Below are 10,981 nucleotides of genomic sequence, written 5' to 3'. Positions count from 1 at the left end.
TTGCCTTGTGATGGATGCAGACGGCAGACAGGCCGAAGGAGCAATAACCATTTCCTCTGCCTAAATGGAAGTAAAGAGGATTTCCAAACTCAGCAATAAAAGCACGACTCCCTCAGCTTCAGGTTCGCCCGTGAATGACTGGCAAAGCTGCAGCTGCCTCGAAATTTTATCAACAGTGCAGAAAAGAGTCTGCAATAGCCTTTTTAATGAGCTCAGCAATAGTAGGGAAGAAATGAACGAGCCAATATGGGTGTGTGGCAGTTCAAAGCTATGCAGGTATGTCAGAGCTGGGAGATCTCCTGCAGAATGGTCAGCTGGGGTTTTGGGACGCTGATGTTGCTCCATAATCCTTTCTTGTATGCAGGGTTGAAGGAATATGTTGTATACTAAAAAAAAAGATCTGGCACAAAATGTATTTTGCTCTTTGACTCAATGTGGCTTGGTCTTGCTTAGCATGAGGTAGATCACAAAGAAAGTTTGCCCATGCCTTTTTTCCAGGAGGATTCTCAGTAGGAATCACAGGTGAGAAGCAGCTCCCAAGCGGTGGAAATAAGCCAGACAACCCTGGATCTACTACCTATTTCCTGTGTAATATTGGGCAATTTTTACCTTTTACCAAATGTTCTTCCTTACCAAATAAAACGGCCTGAAATCTCTCAGTGTAGCTCAGACACTGAATATCAAACCTGGGAAGCAGCTGTGGCAGATGAGGAGGCAAGCACTGAGTGCTTTCGTTGCTCAGGTGGGCTACTTCCTCAGTTCCATTTTCAAACAGTACGCCTGAAGATTTTTTTTTGCCACCTAAACACAGCACACACATGCACTGGCTTTGGTGCATGCTGCAGCTTCGCACGATTTCCTGCGGTGACGAGCCTGAATCGGAGCATTTGGGCTCAGGGGATTCACCCAGGTGAATCCCGGCAGGTGCGTGGTAGGTCTCCCTGTGTGTACAACAGAGACAAAAAACACGTCGTAAGAGACATCTCACCAGAGCCTGGCTGCTCCAGCAGCTGTAGCATTCGCATGCAAAAGAGGCTGCTCTCTCCTTGCCGAAGAGGTGCAGTGCCTTGGCTGAGAGCCCACACCGAGGAGGAGGGCCTGGCAGCTGCTAGAGGCACTTGAGAGTTGACAGTATTAGGAAAAAAAAAGAGATCAAAGCCTATTATTTCATTGTCCTTCTCTCCTTCCCTATTTCCACAACATCCCAGAATGAAGAAAAACTTTGTTTTTTCCCCCGTGAACAAAGCAGCGAGCAGCTGTCCATAACCGCAGGAACGACCTTCTTTAGGGGGAGAGCTTTCACTCGGTCTTTTGCTGAGCCACGATGGAGACACGAGGTGGTGAGTAGCTTCAGATGTGCTTTGGGTGACCTGAGGGGGCTCTTTCCTTGCTCTGTCACTTGTTTGTCACATGGATTTTGCCACGTCTCTGCACAAGCCTCAGCTTCCCTCTGTGCAATAAAGAAGGACTGCAGTCTTGGCCTCCTTCAAAGAGCACTCTGAGATTGCTGGCTTGCAAGCCCCATGCTGCCTCTCTGCATTAAACCTGATGAGTCCCTTAGCACTGGAAGAGAAGAAATAGAGTGAATCGAGATCTTGCACTGTAGCCCTGCAGCTCCTTCTCCAAAACAAGTCCTGCCACTTGGGCAAAAGGAGCCTCTTTTTTGTCCAACCCTTTTTTTTCTGGATGTCTGTCTCCGTTTGTCCAGACAGACATACACTACAAAGACAACAGTGCATGGATGCATTGATCTAAAACCCAGCTACAGTAAAACAGGTTTGCAGATAGAAGTTAGCCACATAGATAATCTGGTGAATGTTTGAGGTTATGGCTACAATGTGCCTGTGGACATTCCCAGACACTGGAACTGATTCTCCATATTGTGAAATTATCCTGATGCTCCTTGGTGTGCCCTGTGCCTGGGTTTGATTAACTCTTTCCCAAAGAATTTCTGGGGGTGGCTCTGGTTCCTAATTAGTGTGTCCCGATTGCATGCTGTGAACTGGAAGCTAGGAAAAGATGCTTCCCTTGGATCAGGTTTGTAGAGATCCCTGGAATGTTTGCCTCTTTTTGGGGTGTGGGGTACGGCTGGCTTCCTAGCATCACCCGTGAGTTTTCGAAAAAAAAAACTCTCTCTGCTATTGCGAAGGCCTCCTACTCTTTTCCTATACTAGTCTTTCATCTTTTAGTAGAAGCCTTAAGTTTGTGATAGGTTTTGGGAAGAGTCTCTAGTGTACAACACTTGAGGACCTGATGGAAAAGGATGTATATGGGTTGGCTGCCTATGGCTGAGGGAAACTGGACACCAAACTCCACATGGTCTTCACTGATTTTAAATTCCTTTCCTCAGGTAACCTCTCTGACTTCCTACAGAGCAGTGCAGATCTCAGGCACACCCCTGCTCTTTGGTTCCAGAGCTTCCTGAAGGTGAAAGCCCAGGCAACATGAAGTTAGGCAGGTTGGTCTGCAGATGATGGCAAGCCCGGGTAGATACTCTATGAGCAAGCATCTTTGAGGAGTGGCACTAGATTGAGTTGGTAACGTGGTGCAGGCCCTACTATTTTTGGAGGGTCTCAGGCAATCCCATTAAATTCCCAATGAAGACAACAGCCAATTAACTTTCACCTTCTCATTTAAGTGATAGATGAGCAGGATCAACCCACGGTCAACCTTGGAGGATTTTATGAGCTGCAAAGTGCATTGGGACCCCGTTGCTAACCTGGTCTTTAGACAACTGATATCAGCTGAATAAAAACTGTGACAGTTGTGACAATGAATAATTATCACTCTCAAGAGAATTTCACATTTATAATTAAACATGGAACTAGAGTCAGTAAGGTAAGGTATACAGGGAGAGGTCAAGTACCCCACTGGCCCAATACTTTCTTTGGGTATCAGATTCATGCTTGGGCGTAAATCCTGTGAAATTTAGTAGCATGACACTAATGACAATGAGGGAGACCTCACTGCAGCTTTTCAATACTTATTTGAATACTTGACAAGAAGTCAAAGAGTGACTTCTTGCTTGGGCAGATAATGATAGGACAAGGGGGAATAGTTGTAAACTGAAAGAGGGGAGATTTTTATTAGACGTTAGGAAGAAATTATTTGCTCAGAGGGCTGTGAAGCACTGCACAGGTTGCCCAGAGAAGCTGTGGATGCCCCATCCCTGGAGGTGTTCAAGGCCAGGTTGGATGAGGCTCTGGGCAACCTGACCTAGTGGGTGGCATCCCTGCCCATGGCAGGGGCGTTGGAACTGGGTGATCTTTAAGGTCCCTTCCAACCCGAGCTATTCTATGATTCTGTGAACCATCTGCCATTCACAAAACATGGAGGGGAGATGAGGAAGAGCAGCTGAAAAATTACTGAACTGCATTCTGTTATACATTTCTGGTGCAGATTGTATTCTGAATAAGCAGAACATTGACCCAGTTTACTCTCTCATAATTGCAGGCAACTAGCTACGAGGTGGGTAGTTTAGAAAAATGCCTGAATGAACTTAACTCTTTTTTCCACAGTCCACAGCCGCAAAAGTACACTAGTGTCATGCAACACATTTGACTTATTCTCACAGTACCTTAAAATGCAGGAGGTGGATGTATTTTAAATCTATATATCTGGAAATGTCAGTCATCCTTCTAGAGGAGTTCAGCTTCTTTCACTTATATCTTGTAGTAGAGAGATGGTTAAAATGGCATCTCCAGATCTGAGCCAGCTCTGTCGTCAAAGATCCCAAACCATAAGTATTAATAAACATGTGTGAGGTTTTTCTTTGAGGCAGGAAATATTGTCCTGGATAAGGGGCTAAACAGGATTTAAGGCTAACTGTAGAAGCATTTAATTAATTAATTAATTTTATTTATTTATTATTATATTTATTTTTTCCTGGATCACTTGTGAAGACTTCTTTCAAATAAAGCAAAAAAGGCAGGGTGATTTTGTTGACCTTTGGTTAATGCTGTGGTCACCCCTGATGAAATCAGATTTCTACCACTGTGGGTGAAAGTACTGGGAAGGAGTAGGGGGATCTTGGAAGGACACCTTTTATAACCAGTTTGCTTTTTTAAAAACTTATTTCTTTTTCCCCTTTCTGCTTTAACAGTCTACTTGTCTTTTAAGACTTTTAAGTTCCCCTTCTTTCTGTTAGGAAACAGGTAATAAGAGAGAAACTATTTTTCCTGAAAGATTCAGGGTGATTTTTCATCTATGGTAATATTTTTCTTCTTGTCATTTTCTGTTAAGGAGACAGTGCAAAACTTCTGTTTGCTGTTGCACATATTAGGGAAGGGGAAAACTTCCTACAGGTAGAGGAAAGCTCAGATTTTAACAGTCTTCAAACAAAAAAAACTGACAGACCTAAAATACATGTATTATTATGAGGTTTTAAAAATTTCATTCTCTTTTAAATGTGACAGTTTGTAAAATTTCTGTGCTATAGCTTATGAATCCTAAAGGATATTATAAAACTGCTCTAAGTTTGTTCTGCCACTTGCTGTATGGGCTGCAATTTGTCTCCCAAATGGAAGGTATCATAAATAGAGGATGCTTCCTCTACAGCTGAAAGACTTGCTGGGGTAGCTGGTGTCCAGGAATACCAATCCAAGGAGTTTGGCTCAAATTGACTGAATCTTGGACAAAATTCCTGAAAGGAAAATATATATATATATTTTTTTTTCCACTGATATTTACTATTGTTACTGGGTTTGTAAGTGAGGGAACGAATGGCTGCCTTTGAGACTACGTGAGAATCAGTTGCCTGGCCCAGTAGAAAGCTAGAGGCAGCATAAAAACCTGATAGGCATATAAAAAAGAAAATGTGTAAAAAATGCTTATTGTCCATTGTACATATTTACCTGACCAGAGACGAAAATTAACAAGAATGATGGATCTAGTTCTATTTGCATTTTCCTGAAGAAATAACACACTGATGGGGTGGTGCTAACACAAAGGACACCTCTCCCTGCGCCGGCAAACAGGCTAAATCAAACTGGTTCTGCCAGGACGAGAGGCACTAAAGGAGGCCTACGAGAGACTTTCACGTGCAAGAAACTTAAACAGAAAACAGGTAGAACTGGGAAATCCTTTCATAGGATAGGGTTTTCTTTTCAAGATTGATCTTAACTGTCGGATAAGTTAGACCAAAAGGAAAATTATGTGGAAGTGCATGAGAATGGCTCCTCTATTGAGGAGAAACAGCTGAATTTCAGTAATAGGATTTTTAGTGCCCGAAAGCTGCTCACAGAAGTGCAACGTTTGTTGTGAGGAGGTGGGGAAGGGGAGGAGGACCATGAAATCTGTCTTGACTTCGATGTTTCTAATGCTGTTTTCTGGAAACCATAAAAATTGGTGCGTCTGCTTTCTCTGGGAAGGTAAATCTGGAGCGCGTATCTTTGGAAAAGTCAGGAATCAGCATGCCAATGTGTATGTGTCACCTAATGTGAATGCTACAGCCTTACAGGTACCTCACATACCCACATGTGGGGTGAAAACTCCATTTAATGAAGTACCATAAAATCCTCTTGGAGTGTTAGGACTCACTGCAGCAGAGCTCCTCTGCTTATCAGGATCTTCTTTCTCCAGCTTAATTCCTTTTCTGCTAGAGAAAAATTCCACTACAGAATGTTTTTCTTTCAATAAAACTTGTTCATTTAGTCCATTTCAGTGAACTACAAAAGGGTGGCCTTAAAGGCCTATGTCATTCTAGTGTCTAAGGATCAGAAGGCTTCATGATTAATGGATGTAAAATGAATTAATAACGAAGCCTTCAAATGCACCTTTGCAACTGTCCAGGTGTAAGAATGCTGCATTTCTCAATATAAGGCAGGTTTCACAGAATTCAGGGAAATCGAAAAAACAACAACAAACGAGCCTCATAAAAAGCTATCTGATAATCCCAAATGTTTGCACATCAGGTCATGTTTAAGAACAAGCTGCTGTGACTTAGGCAAATGGTGTCTCCTTTGTCCAGTTGTTTGCACAGAAAGCAAGGCTGGTTTGGCCAGTTGGTAGAATAGCTTCTTTAAACTGGTGACCAGCACAGGACAAATCAAAATAGGGTTTTGCTGCAAACATGGACCCACCTTGCTTATCTTGGATGTAAACAACGTTACGTGACCCTTGCAGTCCCTGTTCCTTTGTCTTTTTGCTCGGCAGGTGGACATCTCACCTTCCCAAGCAGTGCTGTGAAACCCTGGGGCAAAAGGGGGATAAATGCAATGAGGGTCCAGAGCAAGGGGAAAATGAGTGAAAACAGAGGGACAAAAAAGCAGAGAAATGCGACTGGCTTTTACAGCTTTGGTTGTGAGCTTGCTCAGTGCCTGGGGCTGTCATTTCTTTATTTTCTTTCCATCAGACTTCTAGCTTAGCACTACTAGCAGCCATTTTTCAGCCACTGTTTGCAACCACCAGGCCAGGACTTTAACAGAGACACTCTTTGAATGTATGCATGATCTAGAAGCTGCTCTAAATGATGACACCCATCACTGGGAAACTGGGAAATATCTAAATCTCAAGTGGCTGACGTCTAACTGTTTATTTACTGGGATGTGTTTGTGGACGTGTTTGTGGAAGGCAATAAGAAAATTTAACTTCTTCTGGCAGAAGCAGAAGTTTTATCTGTAAGAACACAAGCTGTCCTAGGCCATTTTTCCTCAGGGGCAGAAAATGACACCTTGACCCTTTTATTTGGTAGCACAGCCACATAAGCATGCCGATGAGGGCATTGGTGACGTTGCACAGTCATTCTCTTCCTCGGTGGGAACAGCTTTGTCCATCTGTGCTTTCCCTTCAGCAGCCAGTAGTTTTGTGGCCACTGTACAGTGACACCCTCTGATGTTTTCAGGAGGCCAGGACTGCTCTGAACAAGTGTCGTCAGCACTGACACAGGCTGCTGCCAGAAGGATCAGCAGGCAGAAGCAAAGCAGGCAGCAGGACTATGGCTGTTTTTGCTATCTAATAACATCTGCTGCCTAAAGTGACTGACCCTTTTGTATACTGTCTTCCTAGATAGCTTGAGAAATTGAGCTGGCAGAAAAACTCCCAGCAACAAACCCTTCTTCTGTTGCAAGATATCCTCGTGTGGCTTTGGCTTCTGAGTGTGATGACTTGGCTGTGCAAGGTCATCACCTCCAGGAGCAGCCACTTCCCTTCCCTTTGTGCGTCTGTTGTGGTTATGAACAGTGATGTCATGTGCAAGAGTGTTTACATCCTCCTTAAGGGTAACAGGCTATTGAAAATAAAATACAGGGAAAAAAGATGCAATCCTAGCACTGTGGCTTTAGTTCTTTGATAATGATAAGCAAGGAAATGCAAGAAATACATTCCCAGGCTACTCACCAGCTGCAGACATCACAGCTCAACTTGATCTGGGAGGATGGGAGCGCTCTGAAAACCATGCTGAAAATATAGGTGGCAGCAGCTAACCATTCACTGTCCCACGAGGAGCAAGCAGCAGTTGTGATTAGTTGCCTTTTCCGGAGAGTCATGAAGAAGTAGCAGGATCAAATGGTTTGAGTCTCAGCGAATAACTCCCAGAATAATCTTCTCCATAATTTTACCAGGCATTGAAATGAGACTGACAGGTCTGTAATTACCAGGGTCTTCTTTCTTACCTAGGGGTGCTGTGGCAATGTTTCTCTCGTAGTGGCAATTTTATCCAGAGTTTGAGCTAAGATTTTTTTTTCTTTTCAGAAGCTTGGAAGCCTTAGTGTTGCCTTGGGCTGCACCCCAACCAGGAAATTCTGATAAATTCTGTACCTATGGAAAAAGTCTCCTTGTTATGTACACTTTGCAGTCACAATAAATCAAGATATGCATCTGAAGCTGAATTGGCCTGGCATAGCCATAGACATCTCCAATGTTGACATACGAAGATGAGATAGCGCCAATAAACCCTTCGTATTCAAGGTGAGAGATGGGCACTCCAGTTGAGGTCCAGCTTCCTAAACACAGACTTGTAGAGTTGCTTGTGGGCTTCCAAGAGTACCGTTGCCCTTACAAAGCAGTGTGTGTCTGCTGCAAGTCCTGTGTTACATCTTTTGTTCCCATGCAGATGTCTGTAACACCTTGGGGGTCTCACATGGCATTAGACACAATGAAATGCTACCAACCATCTAATGTGTAATTTATCTGATGTAATTTAGCTGTCTACTTGAGATGAAATGATTATATCATTGTTGCATTGCTTGTATTAACCAAATCTCCAGTGACTATTAGGAGATCTTAGCTATAAAAGTGCAATCCAGAAAATCAAAATGACATGATTTCTGCTTCAATAGATTAAAAACAAAATTGAAATTTGGGCTTGGGAAGTTTGCCATTCTTAGCCAGTTTCACATAACTTGAGCTACATTACTTCAGCTTTTTGGTGGCCATGAAATTCTTACATGAAAAATTGCCCCAGTATAACTCCTCATTTGAGGGCAGAGAGAAAGAAGCAGAGAAACGCACATCTCTCATGCTGGAGGAAAAACAGAGCAAGCGAAGGTCTGATTTGTTGTTGCTCCTATCTGGAGGGTAAACCTGACATTTCTATCTGCCAATAGCAATTTGCTGTGAAGCAGCCCCACGGGGATGCTTTCTTCATGCTAAATCAACCAGCAAATGAAATGAACCTTGTGTTACAATCAAATAAGAAACTTAGTCACAATGTACATGGCTGGGTGCATAAATAATTTAAATGTATGCAGCTGCAATTTCAATATATCGAACCAAAGCCTCCCTAACAACCTTGTGAAAGATAAAAATTAAAACTCTGTTAGTAAAGAAGAGGGATATAAATTAGTGCATTTTTGTTCTCATTTGATCTTTGTGGAGAGAAATAACTTTTTATGACCTACAAGGAAAACTACTCTTTTAATGATCATCTTGTGGGTGTTCTATCCCAGCTAATATCTCTTTACTGGAGCCATAGTCAAATTAACTTCCTGATGAACCTAAGTTGCCCAAAAAATTGTTCTAAAGAGTACTGTCAATGAGCCAAGGGTAGAAGTGTAAAGTATAGTACCGGAGGTAGCAAATACTTTCTCTACTTTTATTGAAAAACTCTCAATTACTATTTTACTTACAAATGGTAACCTTCACTTAGTGCTAGTATAGTAAGAGCAATTATGATCTTAGCGACAGCAATGTTCTTTTTGGTTATAAGTATATTTTTATAATATAATACTCTCATATTTTTTGGTCACTAAAATATTCTTATTACAATAATATTTATTCAGTATTAACACAGAACATAAACAAATGACAATTATATGTTTTTTAAGGAAAGAATATTGGATGTACTCTGAGGCTTGCAAGTGTGTATTTCAAGCAAAAATATAACTGTTGCCTCTTTTCTCCTCCAGGTTTGAAATGAAACAAATTTCATATCATCTTTTTCATCGTCCTATCTTGACTGGCATTTCCTCCTAGGATATACATTTTTGTTCACAAGAGCTTGTTACTAATTTTGTTGTGTTCAGTGATTTGACAGGAAAGAGTAGTTGTGTTTCATAAGGTCAAAGGGAGCTTTGGGTGCTGGTGATCTAAGCCATTCATTGAATGTCCAGATTCCCTTTGGCAGTGCCTCTGTAGCCATCACCTTAGACCTTTGCAGAGCAGTTCACATCCATCACACATCTCTAAATCTCTTCTTGACAGTTTATGTGCAATGCACTCTGGAAGAGGAGGTCTTTGGATGGTAGACCTTTCCCCCCTTTCAAACAGGAGAATTGGTAATTTCAATGTCTGCTCTGCCTTTTAGTGTCCGGAGTCCTAAGTCAGACAACCTGGAGTTATTTGAGAGTATTACATCTCTCCGTTGCCTCGATTCATCTGCTACACCTGGACAGATGAATATCCCCCTAAACTGAATTAACTGGATTAACAAGAGCTCCCTAGAAATGAGTTCAAACAAGTAGCTCCGACATTAACAACTGTATAATAGATACAAACACTGGGTGAGAGGAATTCCACCCAGAAAGTCAATACTACAATAACAATTGCTCTTTGCTTTCTATTTACAAAGCTGACAATAGTTTTTCACACTCTGACCCACTTCACGGTGAGAAAATAGTGATTCTCTATGTGCAATGCAATGTAGCTTTTCAACTTCTTGTCTCCACAGAGGGACGATGACTTTACAGAGCAGCTGGGTGGAAAGTTTTTCCTCATTTGACAGCAAAACTCAACTTGAGGTTGAATGGGGTCTATCAGATGGATTCTCCTAGCCGATGCTATGAATTTTTATCTGTCCTGATAAGATTAAATGAAGAAATCAAATCTATTTAAGTGAAATATTCACATCTGAGGAGGCCAGAATAGTGGGAATCTGTATTGTCCCCTCACTGAGCTCCATTGTATTTTTTATTTGCTTTTCTTTCGGTTCAAGAAAGGAAAAAACTTTGGTAATGAGTTTCTGCAGCCAATTTCTCAGAACAATAATAAGGATTCTGTCATTTATCTTCAATGTTTCATATCTTTGTGTCACACTACACTTCACCAGCACTTTGCAAATCTTTTGCCTTTTCAAGTACTTGCTTTTCTTCTGGCAGGAGATATGTTCTAGTGTGACCCACTTGTAACTCCTCTTAAATGGTCCCTAGAAATTTCTTCCTTGCTAGAGTAACTGTTACCTTGCTCACATCAAAAGATAAAAAGTGTTAAAGATTTTTTTTTGTTTTTTTTTTACTGTGAGCACTTGAGATGATATTGAATCTGCAGAATTTCACCCTTGTTCAAGGCTTGGGCAAATTCCAGAACTGGAATATTACTATGGACCTGGGCAGCTCACAAAACAATTTTCTATTAATTTACATTCTGCAGAGTAATTGGATTGGCATTTGTGTAATGGAAGTTGCTAAATTATATACAGCTATTGTTGATGTTATAAAAGGTAAACAATGACTCTTATCACTTCTTACCTCCACAGAGGTGACCTTTATGTTTCTAGTCTGCCACAAAAGTTGTGTGTTATAAATTACATACAAAATTAATCATCGTG

This window comes from Anser anser (genome assembly GCF_964211835.1).
Source record: "Anser anser genome assembly, chromosome: 2".
Lineage (NCBI taxonomy): Eukaryota > Metazoa > Chordata > Aves > Anseriformes > Anatidae > Anser > Anser anser.
Note: the sequence above shows the minus strand (reverse complement) of the source record.